Below are 23,463 nucleotides of genomic sequence, written 5' to 3' on the forward strand. Positions count from 1 at the left end.
ATTAGTTTCACAGATGTCCCCATAGTTTCACAGATGTCCCAGTAGGTTAACAGATGTCCCCATAGTTTCACAGATGTCCCAATAGTTTCACAGATGTCCCAGTAGTTTTACAGATATCCCAGTAGGTTAACAGATGTCCCCATAGTTGCACAGATCTCCCAATAGTTTCACAGATGTCCCATTAGTTTCACAGATGTTCCCATAGTTTCACAGATGTTCCAATAGTTTAACAGATGTCCCAGTAGTTTTACAGATGTCCCAGTAGTTTCACACATGTCCCAGTAGTTTCACAGACGCCCCAATAGTTTCACATATGTCCCATTAGTTTCACAGATGTCCCCATAGTTTCACAGATGTCCCAATAGTTTCACAGATGTACCAGTAGTTTCACAGATGCCCCAGTAGGTTAACAGATGTCCCCATAGTTTCACAGATGTCCCAATAGTTTCACAGATGTCCCAGTAGTTTTACAGATATCCCAATAGGTTAACAGATGTCCCCATAGTTTCACAGATGTATCAGTAGTTTCACAGATGTCCAAATAGTTTCACAGATGTCCCAATAGTTTCACAGATGTCCCAATAGTTTCACATATGTCCCATTAGTTCCACAGATGACCCTATAGTTTCACAGATGTTCCAATAGTTTCACAGATGTCCCAATAGTTTCACCTAAGTCCCATTTGTTTCACAGATGTCCCCATAGTTTCACAGATGTCCCAATAGTTTCACAGATGTACCAGTAGTTTCACGGATGTCCCAATAGTTTCACAGATGTCCCAATAGTTTCACAGATGTCCCAGAAGTTTTACAGACATCCCAGTAGGTTAACAGATGTTCCGATAGTTTCACAGATGTACCAGTAGTTTCACAGATGTCCCAATAGTTTCACATATGTCCCATTAGTTTCACAGATGTTCCCATAGTTTCACAGATGTCCCAATAGTTCAACAGATGTCCCAGTAGTTTTACAGATGTCCCAGTAGTTTCACAGATGTCCCAATAGTTTCACAGATGTCCCAATAGTTTCACAGATGTCCCAGAAGCTTTACAGACATCCCAGTAGGTTAACAGATGTCCCGATAGTTTCACAGATGTACCAGTAGTTTCACAGATGTCCCAATGGTTTCACATATGTCCCATTAGTTTCACAGATGTCCCCATAGTTTCACAGATGTCCCAATAGTTTAACAGATGTCCCAGTAGTTTTACAGATGTCACAGTAGTTTCACACATGTCCCAGTAGTTTCACAGACGCCCCAATAGTTTCACATATGTCCCATTAGTTTCACAGATGTCCCCATAGTTTCACAGATGTCCCAATAGTTTCACAGATGTACCAGTAGTTTCACAGATGTCCCAGTAGGTTAACAGATGTCCCCATAGTTTCACAGATGTTCCAATAGTTTCACAGATGTCCCAGTAGTTTTACAGATATCCCAATAGGTTAACAGATGTCCCCATAGTTTCACAGATGTATCAGTAGTTTCACAGATGTCCAAATAGTTTCACAGATGTCCCAATAGTTTCACAGATGTCCCAATAGTTTCACATATGTCCCATTAGTTCCACAGATGACCCTATAGTTTCACAGATGTTCCAATAGTTTCACAGATGTCCCAATAGTTTCACCTATGTCCCATTTGTTTCACAGATGTCCCCATAGTTTCACAGATGTCCCAATAGTTTCACAGATGTACCAGTAGTTTCACAGATGTCCCAATAGTTTCACAGATGTCCCAATAGTTTCACAGATGTCCCAATAGTTTCACAGATGTCCCAGTAGTTTTACAGATATCCCAGTAGGTTAACAGATGTCCCCATAGTTTAACAGATGTCCCAATAGTTTAACAAATGTCCCAGTAGTTTAACAGATGTCCCAGTAGTTTCACAGATGTCCCAGTAGGTTAAAATATGTCCCCATAGTTTCACAGATGTCCCAATAGTTTCACATATGTCCCATTAGTTTCACAGATGTCCCCATAGTTTCACAGATGTCCCAATAGTTTCACAGATGTACCAGTAGTTTCACAGATGTCCCAATAGTCTAACAGATGTCCCAGTAGTTTACCAGATGTCCCAATAGTTTAACAGATGTCCCAGTAGTTTCACAGATGTCCCAGTAGGTTAACAGATGTCCCCATAGTTTCACAGATGTCCCAATAGTTCCACAGATGTCGCAGTAGTTTTCCAGATATCCCAGTAGGTTAACAGATGTCCCCATAGTTTCACAGATGTCCCAATAGTTTCACAGATGTCCCATTAGTTTCACAGCTGTCCCCATAGTTTCACAGATGTCCCAGTAGGTTAACAGATGTCCCCATAGTTTCACAGATGTCCCAATAGTTTAACAGATGTCCCAGTAGTTTTACAGATGTCCCAGGAGTTTCACACATGTCCCAGTAGTTTCACAGACGCCCCAATAGTTTCACATATGTCCCATTAGTTTCACAGATGTCCCCATAGTTTCACAGATGTCCCAATAGTTTCACAGATGTCCCAATAGTTTCACAGATGTCCCATTAGTTTCACAGATGTCCCCATAGTTTCACAGATGTCCCAGTAGGTTAACAGATGTCCCCATAGTTTCACAGATGTCCCAATAGTTTCACAGATGTACCAGTAGTTTCACAGATGTCCCAGTAGGTTAACAGATGTCCCCATAGTTTCACAGATGTCCCAATAGTTTCACAGATGTCCCAGTAGTTTTACAGATATCCCAATAGGTTAACAGATGTCCCCATAGTTTCACAGATGTATCAGTAGTTTCACAGATGTCCAAATAGTTTCACAGATGTCCCAATAGTTTCACAGATGTCCCAATAGTTTCACATATGTCCTATTAGTTCCACAGATGACCCTATAGTTTCACAGATGTTCCAATAGTTTCACAGATGTCCCAATAGTTTCACCTATGTCCCATTTGTTTCACAGATGTCCCCATAGTTTCACAGATGTCCCAATAGTTTCACAGATGTACCAGTAGTTTCACAGATGTCCCAATAGTTTCACAGATGTCCCAATAGTTTCACAGATGTCCCAATAGTTTCACAGATGTCCCAGTAGTTTTACAGATATCCCAGTAGGTTAAAAGATGTCCCCATAGTTTAACAGATGTCCCAATAGTTTAACAGATGTCCCAGTAGTTTAACAGATGTCCCAGTAGTTTCACAGATGTCCCAGTAGGTTAAAATATGTCCCCATAGTTTCACAGATGTCCCAATAGTTTCACATATGTCCCATTAGTTTCACAGATGTCCCCATAGTTTCACAGATGTCCCAATAGTTTCACAGATGTACCAGTAGTTTCACAGATGTCCCAGTAGGTTAACAGATGTCCCCATAGTTTCACAGATGTCCCAATAGTTCCACAGATGTCCCAGTAGTTTTCCAGATATCCCAGTAGGTTAACAGATGTCCCCATAGTTTCACAGATGTCCCAATAGTTTCACAGATGTCCCATTAGTTTCACAGATGTCCCCATAGTTTCACAGATGTCCCAGTAGGTTAACAGATGTCCCCATAGTTTCACAGATGTCCCAATAGTTTAACAGATGTCCCAGTAGTTTTACAGATGTCCCAGGAATTTCACACATGTCCCAGTAGTTTCACAGACGCCCCAATAGTTTCACATATGTCCCATTAGTTTCACAGATGTCCCCATAGTTTCACAGATGTCCCAATAGTTTCACAGATGTCCCAATAGTTTCACAGATGTCCCATTAGTTTCACAGATGTCCCCATAGTTTCACAGATGTCCCAGTAGGTTAACAGATGTCCCCATAGTTTCACAGATGTCCCAATAGTTTAACAGATGTCCCAGTAGTTTTACAGATGTCCCAGGAGTTTCACACATGTCCCAGTAGTTTCACAGACGCCCCAATAGTTTCACATATGTCCCATTAGTTTCACAGATGTCCCCATAGTTTCACAGATGTCCCAATAGTTTCACAGATGTCCCAATAGTTTCACAGATGTCCCATTAGTTTCACAGATGTCCCCATAGTTTCACAGATGTCCCAGTAGGTTAACAGATGTCCCCATAGTTTCACAGATGTCCCAATAGTTTAACAGATGTCCCAGTAGTTTTACAGATGTCCCAGGAGTTTCACACATGTCCCAGTAGTTTCACAGACGCCCCAATAGTTTCACAGATGTCCCATTAGTTTCACAGATGTTCCCATAGTTTCACAGATGTCCCAATAGTTTCACATATGTCCCATTAGTTTCACAGATGTCCCCATAGTTTCACAGATGTCCCAATAGTTTCACAGATGTCCCAATAGTTTCACAGATGTCCCATTAGTTTCACAGATGTCCCCATAGTTTCACAGATGTCCCAGTAGGTTAACAGATGTCCCCATAGTTTCACAGATGTCCCAATAGTTTAACAGATGTCCCAGTAGTTTTACAGATGTCCCAGGAGTTTCACACATGTCCCAGTAGTTTCACAGACGCCCCAATAGTTTCACATATGTCCCATTAGTTTCACAGATGTCCCCATAGTTTCACAGATGTCCCAATAGTTTCACAGATGTCCCAATAGTTTCACAGATATCCCATTAGTTTCACAGATGTCCCCATAGTTTCACAGATGTCCCAGTAGGTTAACAGATGTCCCCATAGTTTCACAGATGTCCCAATAGTTTCACAGATGTCCCAGTAGTTTTACAGATATCCCAGTAGGTTAACAGATGTCCCCATAGTTGCACAGATCTCCCAATAGTTTCACAGATGTCCCATTAGTTTCACAGATGTTCCCATAGTTTCACAGATGTTCCAATAGTTTAACAGATGTCCCAGTAGTTTTACAGATGTCCCAGTAGTTTCACACATGTCCCAGTAGTTTCACAGACGCCCCAATAGTTTCACATATGTCCCATTAGTTTCACAGATGTCCCCATAGTTTCACAGATGTCCCAATAGTTTCACAGATGTACCAGTAGTTTCACAGATGCCCCAGTAGGTTAACAGATGTCCCCATAGTTTCACAGATGTCCCAATAGTTTCACAGATGTCCCAGTAGTTTTACAGATATCCCAATAGGTTAACAGATGTCCCCATAGTTTCACAGATGTATCAGTAGTTTCACAGATGTCCAAATAGTTTCACAGATGTCCCAATAGTTTCACAGATGTCCCAATAGTTTCACATATGTCCCATTAGTTCCACAGATGACCCTATAGTTTCACAGATGTTCCAATAGTTTCACAGATGTCCCAATAGTTTCACCTAAGTCCCATTTGTTTCACAGATGTCCCCATAGTTTCACAGATGTCCCAATAGTTTCACAGATGTACCAGTAGTTTCACGGATGTCCCAATAGTTTCACAGATGTCCCAATAGTTTCACAGATGTCCCAGAAGTTTTACAGACATCCCAGTAGGTTAACAGATGTTCCGATAGTTTCACAGATGTACCAGTAGTTTCACAGATGTCCCAATAGTTTCACATATGTCCCATTAGTTTCACAGATGTTCCCATAGTTTCACAGATGTCCCAATAGTTCAACAGATGTCCCAGTAGTTTTACAGATGTCCCAGTAGTTTCACAGATGTCCCAATAGTTTCACAGATGTCCCAATAGTTTCACAGATGTCCCAGAAGCTTTACAGACATCCCAGTAGGTTAACAGATGTCCCGATAGTTTCACAGATGTACCAGTAGTTTCACAGATGTCCCAATGGTTTCACATATGTCCCATTAGTTTCACAGATGTCCCCATAGTTTCACAGATGTCCCAATAGTTTAACAGATGTCCCAGTAGTATTACAGATGGCCCAGTAGTTTAACACATGTCCCAGTAGTTCCACAGACGCCCCAATAGTTTCACATATGTCCCATTAGTTTCACAGATGTCCCATTAGTTTCACAGATGTTCCCATAGTTTCACAGATGTTCCAATAGTTTAACAGATGTCCCAGTAGTTTTACAGATGTCACAGTAGTTTCACACATGTCCCAGTAGTTTCACAGACGCCCCAATAGTTTCACAAATGTCCCATTAGTTTCACAGATGTCCCCATAGTTTCACAGATGTCCCAATAGTTTCACAGATGTACCAGTAGTTTCACAGATGTCCCAGTAGGTTAACAGATGTCCCCTTAGTTTCACAGATGTCCCAATAGTTTCACAGATGTCCCAGTAGTTTTACAGATATCCCAATAGGTTAACAGATGTCCCCATAGTTTCACAGATGTATCAGTAGTTTCACAGATGTCCAAATAGTTTCACAGATGTCCCAATAGTTTCACAGATGTCCCAATAGTTTCACATATGTCCCATTAGTTCCACAGATGACCCTATAGTTTCAGAGATGTTCCAATAGTTTCACAGATGTCCCAATAGTTTCACCTATGTCCCATTTGTTTCACAGATGTCCCCATAGTTTCACAGATGTCCCAATAGTTTCACAGATGTACCAGTAGTTTCACAGATGTCCCAATAGTTTCACAGATGTCCCAATAGTTTCACAGATGTCCCAATAGTTTCACAGATGTCCCAGTAGTTTTACAGATATCCCAGTAGGTTAACAGATGTCCCCATAGTTTAACAGATGTCCCAATAGTTTAACAGATGTCCCAGTAGTTTAACAGATGTCCCAGTAGTTTCACAGATGTCCCAGTAGGTTAAAATATGTCCCCATAGTTTCACAGATGTCCCAATAGTTTCACATATGTCCCATTAGTTTCACAGATGTCCCCATAGTTTCACAGATGTCCCAATAGTTTCACAGATGTACCAGTAGTTTCACAGATGTCCCAATAGTCTAACAGATGTCCCAGTAGTTTACCAGATGTCCCAATAGTTTAACAGATGTCCCAGTAGTTTCACAGATGTCCCAGTAGGTTAACAAATGTCCCCATAGTTTCACAGATGTCCCAATAGTTCCACAGATGTCCCAGTAGTTTTCCAGATATCCCAGTAGGTTAACAGATGTCCCCATAGTTTCACAGATGTCCCAATAGTTTCACAGATGTCCCATTAGTTTCACAGATGTCCCCATAGTTTCACAGATGTCCCAGTAGGTTAACAGATGTCCCCATAGTTTCACAGATGTCCCAATAGTTTAACAGATGTCCCAGTAGTTTTACAGATGTCCCAGGAGTTTCACACATGTCCGAGTAGTTTCACAGACGCCCCAATAGTTTCACATATGTCCCATTAGTTTCACAGATGTCCCCATAGTTTCACAGATGTCCCAATAGTTTCACAGATGTCCCAATAGTTTCACAGATGTTCCATTAGTTTCACAGATGTCCCCATAGTTTCACAGATGTCCCAGTAGGTTAACAGATGTCCCCATAGTTTCACAGATGTCCCAATAGTTTAACAGATGTCCCAGTAGTTTCACAGATGTCCCAGTAGGTTAACAGATGTCCCCATAGTTTCACAGATGTCTCAATAGGTTCACATATGTCCCAGTAGTTTTACAGATGTCCCAGTAGTTTCACAGATGTCCCACTAGTTTCACAGATGTCCCCATATTTTCACAGATGTCCCAATAGTTTCCCAGATGTCCCAATAGTTTCACAGATGTCCCCATAGTTTCACAGATGTACCAGTAGTTTCACAGATGTCCCAATATTTTCACAGATGTCCCAATAGTTTCACAGATGTACTAGTAGTTTCACAGATGTCCCAATAGTTTCACATATGTCCCATTAGTTTCACAGATGTCCCCATAGTTTCACAGATGTCCCAATAGTTTAACAGATATCCCAATAGTTTTAAAGATGTCCCAGTAGTTTCACAGATGTCCCCATAGTTTCACAGATGTCCCAATAGTTTAACAGATGTCCCAGTAGTTTTACAGATGTCCCAGTAGTTTCACACATGTCCCAGTAGTTTCACAGACGCCCCAATAGTTTCACATATGTCCCATTGGTTTCACAGATGTCCCCATAGTTTCACAGATGTCCCCATAGTTTCACAGATGTCCCAATAGTTTCACAGATGTCCCAGTAGTTTTACAGATATCCCAGTAGGTTAACAGATGTCCCCATAGTTTAACAGATGTCCCAATAGTTTAACAGATGTCCCAGTAGTTTAACAGATGTCCCAGTAGTTTCACAGATGTCCCAGTAGGTTAAAAGATGTCCCCATAGTTTCAAAGATGTCCCAATAGTTTCACATATGTCCCATTAGTTTCACAGATGTCCCCATAGTTTCACAGATGTCCCAATAGTTTCACAGATGTACCAGTAGTTTCACAGATGTGCCAATAGTCTAACAGATGTCCCAGTAGTTTACCAGATGTCCCAATAGTTTAACAGATGTCCCAGTAGTTTCACAGATGTCCCAGTAGGTTAACAGATGTCCCCATAGTTTCACAGATGTCCCAATAGTTCCACAGATGTCCCAGTAGTTTTCCAGATATCCCAGTAGGTTAACAGATGTCCCCATAGTTTCACAGATGTCCCAATAGTTTCACAGATGTCCCATTAGTTTCACAGATGTCCCCATAGTTTCACAGATGTCCCAGTAGGTTAACAGATGTCCCCATAGTTTCACAGATGTCCCAATAGTTTAACAGATGTCCCAGTAGTTTTACAGATGTCCCAGGAGTTTCACACATGTCCCAGTAGTTTCACAGACGCCCCAATAGTTTCACATATGTCCCATTAGTTTCACAGATGTCCCCATAGTTTCACAGATGTCCCAATAGTTTCACAGATGTCCCAATAGTTTCACAGATGTCCCATTAGTTTCACAGATGTCCCCATAGTTTCACAGATGTCCCAGTAAGTTAACAGATGTCCCCATAGTTTCACAGATGTCCCAATAGTTTCACAGATGTCCCAGTAGTTTTACAGATATCCCAATAGGTTAACAGATGTCCACATAGTTTCACAGATGTATCAGTAGTTTCACAGATGTCCAAATAGTTTCACAGATGTCCCAATAGTTTCACAGATGTCCCAATAGTTTCACATATGTCCCATTAGTTCCACAGATGACCCTATAGTTTCACAGATGTTCCAATAGTTTCACAGATGTCCCAATAGTTTCACCTATGTCCCATTTGTTTCACAGATGTCCCCATAGTTTCACAGATGTCCCAATAGTTTCACAGATGTACCAGTAGTTTCACAGATGTCCCAATAGTTTCACAGATGTCCCAATAGTTTCACAGATGTCCCAGAAGTTTTACAGACATCCCAGTAGGTTAACAGATGTTCCGATAGTTTCACAGATGTACCAGTAGTTTCACAGATGTCCCAATAGTTTCACATATGTCCCATTAGTTTCACAGATGTTCCCATAGTTTCACAGATGTCCCAATAGTTCAACAGATGTCCCAGTAGTTTTACAGATGTCCCAGTAGTTTCACAGATGTCCCAATAGTTTCACAGATGTCCCAATAGTTTCACAGATGTCCCAATAGTTTCACATATGTCCCATTAGTTCCACAGATGACCCTATAGTTTCACAGATGTTCCAATAGTTTCACAGATGTCCCAATAGTTTCACCTAAGTCCCATTTGTTTCACAGATGTCCCCATAGTTTCACAGATGTCCCAATAGTTTCACAGATGTACCAGTAGTTTCACGGATGTCCCAATAGTTTCACAGATGTCCCAATAGTTTCACAGATGTCCCAGAAGTTTTACAGACATCCCAGTAGGTTAACAGATGTTCCGATAGTTTCACAGATGTACCAGTAGTTTCACAGATGTCCCAATAGTTTCACATATGTCCCATTAGTTTCACAGATGTCCCCATAGTTTCACAGATGTCCCAATAGTTTAACAGATGTCCCAGTAGTTTTACAGATGTCCCAGTAGTTTCACAGATGTCCCAATAGTTTCACAGATGTCCCAATAGTTTCACAGATGTCCCAGAAGCTTTACAGACATCCCAGTAGGTTAACAGATGTCGCGATAGTTTCACAGATGTACCAGTAGTTTCACAGATGTCCCAATAGTTTCACATATGTCCCATTAGTTTCACAGATGTCCCCATAGTTTCACAGATGTCCCAATAGTTTAACAGATGTCCCAGTAGTATTACAGATGGCCCAGTAGTTTAACACATGTCCCAGTAGTTCCACAGACGCCCCAATAGTTTCACATATGTCCCATTAGTTTCACAGATGTCCCCATAGTTTCACAGATCTCCCAATAGTTTCACAGATGTCCCATTAGTTTCACAGATGTTCCCATAGTTTCACAGATGTTCCAATAGTTTAACAGATGTCCCAGTAGTTTTACAGATGTCCCAGTAGTTTCACACATGTCCCAGTAGTTTCACAGACGCTCCAATAGTTTCACATATGTCCCATTAGTTTCACAGATGTCCCCATAGTTTCACAGATGTCCCAATAGTTTCACAGATGTACCAGTAGTTTCACAGATGTCCCAGTAGGTTAACAGATGTCCCCATAGTTTCACAGATGTCCCAATAGTTTCACAGATGTCCCAGTAGTTTTACAGATATCCCAATAGGTTAACAGATGTCCCCATAGTTTCACAGATGTATCAGTAGTTTCACAGATGTCCAAATAGTTTTACAGATGTCCCAATAGTTTCACAGATGTCCCAATAGTTTCACATATGTCCCATTAGTTCCACAGATGACCCTATAGTTTCACAGATGTTCCAATAGTTTCACAGATGTCCCAATAGTTTCACCTATGTCCCATTTGTTTCACAGATGTCCCCATAGTTTCACAGATGTCCCAATAGTTTCACAGATGTACCAGTAGTTTCACAGATGTCCCAATAGTTTCACAGATGTCCCAATAGTTTGAAAGATGTCCCAGAAGTTTTACAGACATCCCAGTAGGTTAACAGATGTTCCGATAGTTTCACAGATGTACCAGTAGTTTCACAGATGTCCCCATAGTTTCACAGATGTCCCAATAGTTTCACAGATGTCCCAGTAGTTTTACAGATATCCCAGTAGGTTAACAGATGTCCCCATGGTTTAACAGATGTCCCAATAGTTTAACAGATGTCCCAGTAGTTTAACACATGTCCCAGTAGTTTCACAGATGTCCCAGTAGGTTAAAAGATGTCCCCATAGTTTCACAGATGTCCCAATAGTTTCACATATGTCCCATTAGTTTCACAGATGTCCCAATAGTTTCACAGATGTCCCAATAGTTTCACAGATGTACCAGTAGTTTCACAGATGTCCCAATAGTCTAACAGATGTCCCAGTAGTTTACCAGATGTCCCAATAGTTTAACAGATGTCCCAATAGTTTCACAGATGTACCAGTAGTTTCACAGATGTCCCAATAGTTTCACAGATGTCCCAATAGTTTCACAGATGTCCCAGAAGTTTTACAGACATCCCAGTAGGTTAACAGATGTTCCGATAGTTTCACAGATGTACCAGTAGTTTCACAGATGTCCCAATAGTTTCACATATGTCCCATTAGTTTCACGTTTCACAGATGTCCCAATAGTTTAACAGATGTCCCAGTAGTTTCACAGATGTCCCAGTAGGTTAACAGATGTCCCCATAGTTTCACAGATGTCCCAATAGTTCCACAGATGTCCCAGTAGTTTTCCAGATATCCCAGTAGGTTAACAGATGTCCCCATAGTTTCACAGATGTCCCAATAGTTTCACAGATGTCCCATTAGTTTCACAGATGTCCCCATAGTTTCACAGATGTCCCAGTAGGTTAACAGATGTCCCCATAGTTTCACAGATGTCCCAATAGTTTAACAGATGTCCCAGTAGTTTTACAGATGTCCCAGGAGTTTCACACATGTCCCAGTAGTTTCACAGACGCCCCAATAGTTTCACATATGTCCCATTAGTTTCACAGATGTCCCCATAGTTTCACAGATGTCCCAATAGTTTCACAGATGTCCCAATAGTTTCACAGATGTCCCATTAGTTTCACAGATGTCCCCATAGTTTCACAGATGTCCCAGTAAGTTAACAGATGTCCCCATAGTTTCACAGATGTCCCAATAGTTTCACAGATGTCCCAGTAGTTTTACAGATATCCCAATAGGTTAACAGATGTCCACATAGTTTCACAGATGTATCAGTAGTTTCACAGATGTCCAAATAGTTTCACAGATGTCCCAATAGTTTCACAGATGTCCCAATAGTTTCACATATGTCCCATTAGTTCCACAGATGACCCTATAGTTTCACAGATGTTCCAATAGTTTCACAGATGTCCCAATAGTTTCACCTATGTCCCATTTGTTTAACAGATGTCCCCATAGTTTCACAGATGTCCCAATAGTTTCAGAGATGTACCAGTAGTTTCACAGATGTCCCAATAGTTTCACAGATGTCCCAATAGTTTCACAGATGTCCCAGAAGTTTTACAGACATCCCAGTAGGTTAACAGATGTTCCGATAGTTTCACAGATGTACCAGTAGTTTCACAGATGTCCCAATAGTTTCACATATGTCCCATTAGTTTCACAGATGTTCCCATAGTTTCACAGATGTCCCAATAATTCAACAGATGTCCCAGTAGTTTTACAGATGTCCCAGTAGTTTCACAGATGTCCCAATAGTTTCACAGATGTCCTAATAGTTTCACAGATGTCCCAATAGTTTCACATATGTCCCATTAGTTCCACAGATGACCCTATAGTTTCACAGATGTTCCAATAGTTTCACAGATGTCCCAATAGTTTCACCTAAGTCCCATTTGTTTCACAGATGTCCCCATAGTTTCACAGATGTCCCAATAGTTTCACAGATGTACCAGTAGTTTCACGGATGTCCCAATAGTTTCACAGATGTCCCAATAGTTTCACAGATGTCCCAGAAGTTTTACAGACATCCCAGTAGGTTAACAGATGTTCCGATAGTTTCACAGATGTACCAGTAGTTTCACAGATGTCCCAATAGTTTCACATATGTCCCATTAGTTTCACAGATGTCCCCATAGTTTCACAGATGTCCCAATAGTTTAACAGATGTCCCAGTAGTTTTACAGATGTCCCAGTAGTTTCACAGATGTCCCAATAGTTTCACAGATGTCCCAATAGTTTCACAGATGTCCCAGAAGCTTTACAGACATCCCAGTAGGTTAACAGATGTCCCGATAGTTTCACAGATGTACCAGTAGTTTCACAGATGTCCCAATAGTTTCACATATGTCCCATTAGTTTCACAGATGTCCCCATAGTTTCACAGATGTCCCAATAGTTTAACAGATGTCCCAGTAGTATTACAGATGGCCCAGTAGTTTAACACATGTCCCAGTAGTTCCACAGACGCCCCAATAGTTTCACATATGTCCCATTAGTTTCACAGATGTCCCCATAGTTTCACAGATCTCCCAATAGTTTCACAGATGTCCCATTAGTTTCACAGATGTTCCCATAGTTTCACAGATGTTCCAATAGTTTAACAGATGTCCCAGTAGTTTTACAGATGTCCCAGTAGTTTCACACATGTCCCAGTAGTTTCACAGACGCTCCAATAGTTTCACATATGTCCCATTAGTTTCACAGATGTCCCCATAGTTTCACAGATGTCCCAATAGTTTCACAGATGTACCAGTAGTTTCACAGATGTCCCAGTAGGTTAACAGATGTCCCCATAGTTTCACAGATGTCCCAATAGTTTCACAGATGTCCCAGTAGTTTTACAGATATCCCAATAGGTTAACAGATGTCCCCATAGTTTCACAGATGTATCAGTAGTTTCACAGATGTCCAAATAGTTTCACAGATGTCCCAATAGTTTCACAGATGTCCCAATAGTTTCACATATGTCCCTATATTTCCACAGATGACCCTATAGTTTCACAGATGTTCCAATAGTTTCACAGATGTCCCAATAGTTTCACCTATGTCCCATTTGTTTCACAGATGTCCCCATAGTTTCACAGATGTCCCAATAGTTTCACAGATGTACCAGTAGTTTCACAGATGTCCCAATAGTTTCACAGATGTCCCAATAGTTTGACAGATGTCCCAGAAGTTTTACAGACATCCCAGTAGGTTAACAGATGTTCCGATAGTTTCACAGATGTACCAGTAGTTTCACAGATGTCCCGATAGTTTCACAGATGTCCCAATAGTTTCACAGATGTCCCAGTAGTTTTACAGATATCCCAGTAGGTTAACAGATGTCCCCATAGTTTAACAGATGTCCCAATAGTTTAACAGATGTCCCAGTAGTTTAACACATGTCCCAGTAGTTTCACAGATGTCCCAGTAGGTTAAAAGATGTCCCCATAGTTTCACAGATGTCCCAATAGTTTCACATATGTCCCATTAGTTTCACAGATGTCCCAATAGTTTCACAGATGTCCCAATAGTTTCACAGATGTACCAGTAGTTTCACAGATGTCCCAATAGTCTAACAGATGTCCCAGTAGTTTACCAGATGTCCCAATAGTTTAACAGATGTCCCAATAGTTTCACAGATGTACCAGTAGTTTCACAGATGTCCCAATAGTTTCACAGATGTCCCAATAGTTTCACAGATGTCCCAGAAGGTTTACAGACATCCCAGTAGGTTAACAGATGTTCCGATAGTTTCACAGACGTACCAGTAGTTTCACAGATGTCCCAATAGTTTCACATATGTCCCATTAGTTTCACAGATGTCCCCATAGTTTCACAGATGTCCCAATAGTTTAACAGATGTCCCAGTAGTTTTACAGATGTCCCAGTAGTTTCACAGATGTCCCAATCGTTTCACAGATGTCCCAATAGTTTCACAGATGTCCCAGAAGCTTTACAGACATCCCAGTAGGTTAACAGATGTCCCGATAGTTTCACAGATGTACCAGTAGTTTCACAGATGTCCCAATAGTTTCACATATGTCCCATTAGTTTCACAGATTTCCCCATAGTTTCACATATGTCCCATTAGTTCCACAGATGACCCTATAGTTTCACAGATGTTCCAATAGTTTCACAGATGTCCCAATAGTTTCACCTATGTCCCATTTGTTTAACAGATGTCCCCATAGTTTCACAGATGTCCCAATAGTTTCAGAGATGTACCAGTAGTTTCACAGATGTCCCAATAGTTTCACAGATGTCCCAATAGTTTCACAGATGTCCCAGAAGTTTTACAGACATCCCAGTAGGTTAACAGATGTTCCGATAGTTTCACAGATGTACCAGTAGTTTCACAGATGTCCCAATAGTTTCACATATGTCCCATTAGTTTCACAGATGTTCCCATAGTTTCACAGATGTCCCAATAGTTCAACAGATGTCCCAGTAGTTTTACAGACGTCCCAGTAGTTTCACAGATGTCCCAATAGTTTCACAGATGTCCCAATAGTTTCACAGATGTCCCAATAGTTTCACATATGTCCCATTAGTTCCACAGATGACCCTATAGTTTCACAGATGTTCCAATAGTTTCACAGATGTCCCAATAGTTTCACCTAAGTCCCATTTGTTTCACAGATGTCCCCATAGTTTCACAGATGTCCCAATAGTTTCACAGATGTACCAGTAGTTTCACGGATGTCCCAATAGTTTCACAGATGTCCCAATAGTTTCACAGATGTCCCAGAAGTTTTACAGACATCCCAGTAGGTTAACAGATGTTCCGATAGTTTCACAGATGTACCAGTAGTTTCACAGATGTCCCAATAGTTTCACATATGTCCCATTAGTTTCACAGATGTCCCCATAGTTTCACAGATGTCCCAATAGTTTAACAGATGTCCCAGTAGTTTTACAGATGTCCCAGTAGTTTCACAGATGTCCCAATAGTTTCACAGATGTCCCAATAGTTTCACAGATGTCCCAGAAGCTTTACAGACATCCCAGTAGGTTAACAGATGTCCCGATAGTTTCACAGATGTACCAGTAGTTTCACAGATGTCCCAATAGTTTCACATATGTCCCATTAGTTTCACAGATGTCCCCATAGTTTCACAGATGTCCCAATAGTTTAACAGATGTCCCAGTAGTATTACAGATGGCCCAGTAGTTTAACACATGTCCCAGTAGTTCCACAGACGCCCCAATAGTTTCACATATGTCCCATTAGTTTCACAGATGTCCCCATAGTTTCACAGATCTCCCAATAGTTTCACAGATGTCCCATTAGTTTCACAGATGTTCCCATAGTTTCACAGATGTTCCAATAGTTTAACAGATGTCCCAGTAGTTTTACAGATGTCCCAGTAGTTTCACACATGTCCCAGTAGTTTCACAGACGCTCCAATAGTTTCACATATGTCCCATTAGTTTCACAGATGTCCCCATAGTTTCACAGATGTCCCAATAGTTTCACAGATGTACCAGTAGTTTCACAGATGTCCCAGTAGGTTAACAGATGTCCCCATAGTTTCACAGATGTCCCAATAGTTTCACAGATGTCCCAGTAGTTTTACAGATATCCCAATAGGTTAACAGATGTCCCCATAGTTTCACAGATGTATCAGTAGTTTCACACATGTCCCAGTAGTTTCACAGACGCTCCAATAGTTTCACATATGTCCCATTAGTTTCACAGATGTCCCCATAGTTTCACAGATGTCCCAATAGTTTCACAGATGTACCAGTAGTTTCACAGATGTCCCAGTAGGTTAACAGATGTCCCCATAGTTTCACAGATGTCCCAATAGTTTCACAGATGTCCCAGTAGTTTTACAGATATCCCAATAGGTTAACAGATGTCCCCATAGTTTCACAGATGTATCAGTAGTTTCACAGATGTCCAAATAGTTTCACAGATGTCCCAATAGTTTCACAGATGTACCAGTAGTTTCACAGATGTCCCAATAGTTTCACAGATGTCCCAATAGTTTGACAGATGTCCCAGAAGTTTTACAGACATCCCAGTAGGTTAACAGATGTTCCGATAGTTTCACAGATGTACCAGTAGTTTCACAGATGTCCCGATAGTTTCACAGATGTCCCAATAGTTTCACAGATGTCCCAGGAGTTTAACAGATGTCCCAAAAGTTTAACAGATGTCCCAGTTGTTTCACAGATGTCCCAATAGTTTCACAGATGTCCCAATAGTTTAACAGATGTCCCAGTAGTTTAACAGATGTCCCAGTAGTTTCACAGATGTCCCAATAGTTTAACAGATGTCCCAGTAGTTTAACAGATGTCCCAGTAGTTTCACAAATGTCCCAATAGGTTCACATATGTCCCAGTAGTTTTACAGATGTCCCAGTAGTTTCACCCATGTCCCAATAGTTTCACAGATGTCCCAGGAGTTTAACAGATGTCCCAAAAGTTTAACAGATGTCCCAGTTGTTTCACAGATGTCCCAATAGTTTCACAGATGTACCAATAGTTTCACAGATGTCCCAATAGTTTAACAGATGTCCCAATAGTTTCACCCATGTCCCAATAGTTTCACAGATGTCCCAGGAGTTTAACAGATGTCCCAAAAGTTTAACAGATGTCCCAGTTGTTTCACAGATGTCCCAATAGTTTCACAGATGTCCCAATAGTTTAACAGATGTCCCAGTTGTTTCACAGATGTCCCAATAGTTTCACAGATGTCCCAATAGTTTCACAGATGTCCCAATAGTTTCACAGATGTACCAGTAGTTTCACAGATCTCCCAATAGTTTCACAGATGTCCCATTAGTTTCACAGATGTTCCCATAGTTTCACAGATGTTCCAATAGTTTAACAGATGTCCCAGTAGTTTTACAGATGTCCCAGTAGTTTCACACATGTCCCAGTAGTTTCACAGACGCTCCAATAGTTTCACATATGTCCCATTAGTTTCACAGATGTCCCCATAGTTTCACAGATGTCCCAATAGTTTCACAGATGTACCAGTAGTTTCACAGATGTCCCAGTAGGTTAACAGATGTCCCCATAGTTTCACAGATGTCCCAATAGTTTCACAGATGTCCCAGTAGTTTTACAGATATCCCAATAGGTTAACAGATGTCCCCATAGTTTCACAGATGTATCAGTAGTTTCACAGATGTCCAAATAGTTTCACAGATGTCCCAATAGTTTCACAGATGTCCCAATAGTTTCACATATGTCCCTATAGTTCCACAGATGACCCTATAGTTTCACAGATGTTCCAATAGTTTCACAGATGTCCCAATAGTTTCACCTATGTCCCATTTGTTTCACAGATGTCCCCATAGTTTCACAGATGTCCCAATAGTTTCACAGATGTACCAGTAGTTTCACAGATGTCCCAATAGTTTCACAGATGTCCCAATAGTTTGACAGATGTCCCAGAAGTTTTACAGACATCCCAGTAGGTTAACAGATGTTCCGATAGTTTCACAGATGTACCAGTAGTTTCACAGATGTCCCGATAGTTTCACAGATGTCCCAATAGTTTCACAGATGTCCCAGTAGTTTTACAGATATCCCAGTAGGTTAACAGATGTCCCCATAGTTTAACAGATGTCCCAATAGTTTCACAGATGTCCCAGTAGTTTAACACATGTCCCAGTAGTTTCACAGATGTCCCAATAGTTTCACAGATGTCCCAGAAGGTTTACAGACATCCCAGTAGGTTAACAGATGTTCCGATAGTTTCACAGACGTACCAGTAGTTTCACAGATGTCCCAATAGTTTCACATATGTCCCATTAGTTTCACAGATGTCCCCATAGTTTCACAGATGTCCCAATAGTTTAACAGATGTCCCAGTAGTTTTACAGATGTCCCAGTAGTTTCACAGATGTCCCAATCGTTTCACAGATGTCCCAATAGTTTCACAGATGTCCCAGAAGCTTTACAGACATCCCAGTAGGTTAACAGATGTCCCGATAGTTTCACAGATGTACCAGTAGTTTCACAGATGTCCCAATAGTTTCACATATGTCCCATTAGTTTCACAGATTTCCCCATAGTTTCACAGATGTCCCAATAGTTTAACAGATGTCCCAGTAGTATTACAGATGGCCCAGTAGTTTAACACATGTCCCAGTAGTTCCACAGACACCCCAATAGTTTCACATATGTCCCATTAGTTTCACAGATGTCCCCATAGTTTCACAGATCTCCCAATAGTTTCACAGATGTCCCATTAGTTTCACAGATGTTCCCATAGTTTCACAGAGGTTCCAATAGATTAACAGATGTCCCAGTAGTTTTACAGATGTCCCAGTAGTTTCACACATGTCCCAGTAGTTTCACAGACGCCCCAATAGTTTCACATATGTCCCATTAGTTTCACAGATGTCCCCATAGTTTCACAGATGTCCCAATAGTTTCACAGATGTACCAATAGTTTCACAGATGTCCCAATAGTTTAACAGATGTCCCAATAGTTTCACCCATGTCCCAATAGTTTCACAGATGTCCCAGGAGTTTAACAGATGTCCCAAAAGTTTAACAGATGTCCCAGTTGTTTCACAGATGTCCCAATAGTTTCACAGATGTCCCAATAGTTTAACAGATGTCCCAGTAGTTTAACAGATGTCCCAGTAGTTTCACAGATGTCCCAATAGTTTAACAGATGTCCCAGTAGTTTAACAGATGTCCCAGTAGTTTCACAAATGTCCCAATAGGTTCACATATGTCCCAGTAGTTTTACAGATGTCCCAGTAGTTTCACCCATGTCCCAATAGTTTCACAGATGTCCCAGGAGTTTAACAGATGTCCCAAAAGTTTAACAGATGTCCCAGTTGTTTCACAGATGTACCAATAGTTTCACAGATGTACCAATAGTTTCACAGATGTCCCAATAGTTTAACAGATGTCCCAATAGTTTCACCCATGTCCCAATAGTTTCACAGATGTCCCAGGAGTTTAACAGATGTCCCAAAAGTTTAACAGATGTCCCAGTTGTTTCACAGATGTCCCAATAGTTTCACAGATGTCCCAATAGTTTAACAGATGTCCCAGTAGTTTAACAGATGTCCCAGTAGTTTCACAGATGTCCCAATAGTTTAACAGATGTACCAGTAGTTTCACAGATGTCCCAGTAGGTTAACAGATGTCCCCATAGTTTCACAGATGTCCCAATAGTTTCACAGATGTCCCAGTAGTTTTACAGATATCCCAATAGGTTAACAGATGTCCCCATAGTTTCACAGATGTATCAGTAGTTTCACAGATGTCCAAATAGTTTCACAGATGTCCCAATAGTTTCACAGATGTCCCAATAGTTTCACATATGTCCCATTAGTTCCATAGATGACCCTATAGTTTCACAGATGTTCCAATAGTTTCACAGATGTCCCAATAGTTTCACCTATGTCCCATTTGTTTCACAGATGTCCCCATAGTTTCACAGATGTCCCAATAGTTTAACAGATGTCCCAGTAGTTTTACAGATGTCCCAGTAGTTTCACAGATGTCCCAATAGTTTCACAGATGTCCCAATAGTTTCACAGATGTCCCAGAAGCTTTACAGACATCCCAGTAGGTTAACAGATGTCCCGATAGTTTCACAGATGTACCAGTAGTTTCACAGATGTCCCAATAGTTTCACATATGTCCCATTAGTTTCACAGATGTCCCCATAGTTTCACAGATGTCCCAATAGTTTAACAGATGTCCCAGTAGTATTACAGATGGCCCAGTAGTTTAACACATGTCCCAGTAGTTCCACAGACGCCCCAATAGTTTCACATATGTCCCATTAGTTTCACAGATGTCCCCATAGTTTCACAGATCTCCCAATAGTTTCACAGATGTCCCATTAGTTTCACAGATGTTCCCATAGTTTCACAGATGTTCCAATAGTTTAACAGATGTCCCAGTAGTTTTACAGATGTCCCAGTAGTTTCACACATGTCCCAGTAGTTTCACAGACGCTCCAATAGTTTCACATATGTCCCATTAGTTTCACAGATGTCCCCATAGTTTCACAGATGTCCCAATAGTTTCACAGATGTACCAGTAGTTTCACAGATGTCCCAGTAGGTTAACAGATGTCCCCATAGTTTCACAGATGTCCCAATAGTTTCACAGATGTCCCAGTAGTTTTACAGATATCCCAATAGGTTAACAGATGTCCCCATAGTTTCACAGATGTATCAGTAGTTTCACAGATGTCCAAATAGTTTCACAGATGTCCCAATAGTTTCACAGATGTCCCAATAGTTTCACATATGTCCCTATAGTTCCACAGATGACCCTATAGTTTCACAGATGTTCCAATAGTTTCACAGATGTCCCAATAGTTTCACCTATGTCCCATTTGTTTCACAGATGTCCCCATAGTTTCACAGATGTCCCAATAGTTTCACAGATGTACCAGTAGTTTCACAGATGTCCCAATAGTTTCACAGATGTCCCAATAGTTTGACAGATGTCCCAGAAGTTTTACAGACATCCCAGTAGGTTAACAGATGTTCCGATAGTTTCACAGATGTACCAGTAGTTTCACAGATGTCCCGATAGTTTCACAGATGTCCCAATAGTTTCACAGATGTCCCAGTAGTTTTACAGATATCCCAGTAGGTTAACAGATGTCCCCATAGTTTAACAGATGTCCCAATAGTTTAACAGATGTCCCAGTAGTTTAACACATGTCCCAGTAGTTTCACAGATGTCCCAGTAGGTTAAAAGATGTCCCCATAGTTTCACAGATGTCCCAATAGTTTCACATATGTCCCATTAGTTTCACAGATGTCCCAATAGTTTCACAGATGTCCCAATAGTTTCACAGATGTACCAGTAGTTTCACAGATGTCCCAATAGTCTAACAGATGTCCCAGTAGTTTACCAGATGTCCCAATAGTTTAACAGATGTCCCAATAGTTTCACAGATGTACCAGTAGTTTCACAGATGTCCCAATAGTTTCACAGATGTCCCAATAGTTTCACAGATGTCCCAGAAGGTTTACAGACATCCCAGTAGGTTAACAGATGTTCCGATAGTTTCACAGACGTACCAGTAGTTTCACAGATGTCCCAATAGTTTCACATATGTCCCATTAGTTTCACAGATGTCCCCATAGTTTCACAGATGTCCCAATAGTTTAACAGATGTCCCAGTAGTTTTACAGATGTCCCAGTAGTTTCACAGATGTCCCAATCGTTTCACAGATGTCCCAATAGTTTCACAGATGTCCCAGAAGCTTTACAGACATCCCAGTAGGTTAACAGATGTCCCGATAGTTTCACAGATGTACCAGTAGTTTCACAGATGTCCCAATAGTTTCACATATGTCCCATTAGTTTCACAGATTTCCCCATAGTTTCACAGATGTCCCAATAGTTTAACAGATGTCCCAGTAGTATTACAGATGGCCCAGTAGTTTAACACATGTCCCAGTAGTTCCACAGACACCCCAATAGTTTCACATATGTCCCATTAGTTTCACAGATGTCCCCATAGTTTCACAGATCTCCCAATAGTTTCACAGATGTCCCATTAGTTTCACAGATGTTCCCATAGTTTCACAGAGGTTCCAATAGATTAACAGATGTCCCAGTAGTTTTACAGATGTCCCAGTAGTTTCACACATGTCCCAGTAGTTTCACAGACGCCCCAATAGTTTCACATATGTCCCATTAGTTTCACAGATATCCCCATAGTTTCACAGATGTCCCCATAGTTTCACAGATGTCCCAATAGTTTCACAGATGTACCAATAGTTTCACAGATGTCCCAATAGTTTAACAGATGTCCCAATAGTTTCACCCATGTCCCAATAGTTTTACAGATGTCCCAGGAGTTTAACAGATGTCCCAAAAGTTTAACAGATGTCCCAGTTGTTTCACAGATGTCCCAATAGTTTCACAGATGTCCCAATAGTTTAACAGATGTCCCAGTAGTTTAACAGATGTCCCAGTAGTTTCACAGATGTCCCAATAGTTTAACAGATGTCCCAGTAGTTTAACAGATGTCCCAGTAGTTTCACAAATGTCCCAATAGGTTCACATATGTCCCAGTAGTTTTACAGATGTCCCAGTAGTTTCACCCATGTCCCAATAGTTTCACAGATGTCCCAGGAGTTTAACAGATGTCCCAAAAGTTTAACAGATGTCCCAGTTGTTTCACAGATGTCCCAATAGTTTCACAGATGTACCAATAGTTTCACAGATGTCCCAATAGTTTAACAGATGTCCCAATAGTTTCACCCATGTCCCAATAGTTTCACAGATGTCCCAATAGTTTCACAGATGTACCAATAGTTTCACAGATGTCCCAATAGTTTAACAGATGTCCCAATAGTTTCACCCATGTCCCAATAGTTTCACAGATGTCCCAGGAGTTTAACAGATGTCCCAAAAGTTTAACAGATGTCCCAGTTGTTTCACAGATGTCCCAATAGTTTCACAGATGTCCCAATAGTTTAACAGATGTCCCAGTAGTTTAACAGATGTCCCAGTAGTTTCACAGATGTCCCAATAGTTTAACAGATGTCCCAGTAGTTTAACAGATGTCCCAGTAGTTTCACAAATGTCCCAATAGGTTCACATATGTCCCAGTAGTTTTACAGATGTCCCAGTAGTTTCACCCATGTCCCAATAGTTTCACAGATGTCCCAGGAGTTTAACAGATGTCCCAAAAGTTTAACAGATGTCCCAGTTGTTTCACAGATGTCCCAATAGTTTCACAGATGTACCAATAGTTTCACAGATGTCCCAATAGTTTAACAGATG

The sequence above is a fragment of the Petromyzon marinus genome, chromosome 26, assembly GCF_048934315.1.
Source record: "Petromyzon marinus isolate PM22_M1 ecotype Great Lakes invasive population chromosome 26, UKy_Petmar_22M1.pri1.0, whole genome shotgun sequence".
In the NCBI taxonomy this organism is placed as follows: domain Eukaryota; kingdom Metazoa; phylum Chordata; class Hyperoartia; order Petromyzontiformes; family Petromyzontidae; genus Petromyzon; species Petromyzon marinus.